The sequence below is a fragment of the Nannobrachium achirus genome (genome assembly GCF_963921795.1).
Source record: "Nannobrachium achirus genome assembly, chromosome: 22".
NCBI classification, from domain to species: domain Eukaryota; kingdom Metazoa; phylum Chordata; class Actinopteri; order Myctophiformes; family Myctophidae; genus Nannobrachium; species Nannobrachium achirus.
Genome location: NC_137829.1, coordinates 16049805 through 16051389, shown reverse-complemented (window position 1 = coordinate 16051389; position 1585 = coordinate 16049805).

Genomic DNA, 1585 nt, shown 5'->3' with positions numbered 1-1585 from the left:
CTCAAGCGGAAGACATCTGTGTCGTTGTTAAGTAAGCTCCGCCCTTCAATTATCCGCCATTTTGAGCAGTTTGTAAAACGCGTAAACCTGATTTTATTCTGGAATTTTCGCATCACGTGCACAAAACTTTTTTTACGTGAACTTTGGACCGATATCTAAAGATCTGTCAGATCGGATTTCTTTAACATTGAAACATGCTTTTTTAAATAATTCAAACAATATTGCATTTTTATGCAAATTATTCTTCTGCCTCTAAAACATACATGCAAAGTCACATTTTCATGACAAAATAGTGTAGAGGGTTATTTCAAATATCACTGAAACCAATCTTACCCCAAATGGCCAAAGGGGGGCACTATATAATTTTGAGCAGTTTGTAAAACGCTTAAACCCGTTTTTATTCTAGGATTTTTTTTGCAATTTGCATGAAACATTCTACACGCAATCTAAGGACCTTTATCTAACATGCCTATGAAGTGCAAACAAAAAAAATTATAAAATAATAATAATAAATATAGCTGCAAGCAGCGATAAAGTGGCCAAAGCCAAAAACACCTCAAATCATGAACACAGCCTGGGATGTGCGTGAAATCTTGCAAGCACATTCCCAATAGGTCAAGGAACAGATACCAACCTTCTCACATTGGCCTGTTATAGCGCCACCAGCGGGTCAACTTTTGCACAACACATTTTTGGAACAAAATGGACCAATCTTTGACGTCAGTAACGTCAAAGAGAGCACTGCCTGCGATCTTGACATTTTGTGCTTTTATAGCCATTGTTTTCTGGCTTGAAGCGAGCCCACAATTGTTTCGAAGGAACAATATTTTTCTAGTTTATCTATCAGTCAGTCAGTCAGTCAGACAGTAGACGGGAACTTCGGTTCCTTTCTACTCCTACATACTTAGTGAGAAAATGAAAATAAAAACATCAATGTGTTCAGTTTACAGTGGCGAAGTGCGCTATTATTTTTTATAGCAATCAGCCAAATGGTGGCGCTGTAGGAAGCCTTCGAAAGTGCGAACTTTGAACAGGTATAGCTCATGCTGTGTTTTAGTTACAGCCATGAAACCTGTATACACGTATGCGTCTCCTCATGCCGAACAACTTTTACCCTCTAACTTTTGACCTCTGACCTTTAGGTCTCCCACAATTCGGAATTATATGAAAAACAGTAAAAATCTATCTCCTCCTGGGATTTTCGCATCAAGTGCACAAAACTTTTTTCACATGAACTTTGGACCAATACGGTCAGATTGATCAACCAGATTTTTTTTAAAGTGAAATATAATTTTTTAATAATTCAATCAATATTGCGGTTTTATGCAAATTATTCTTCGGCCTCTAAATCATACATGCAAAGTTACACGTTCATGGCATTTGGCAAAGATGTGGAGGGTTAGTCAAAGTATCACTGAAACCAATTTTATTCCAATCGGCCAAAGGGGGGCGCTATACGAAGCGTTTGAAAATTCAAACTTCAAACGGGCATAAGTCATGACTCGTTTTGTTTGAAGACATGCAACTTGTTACACGCGTGCTTTGACTCGAGCGGAAGACATCTGTGTCGTTGTTAAGTAAGCTC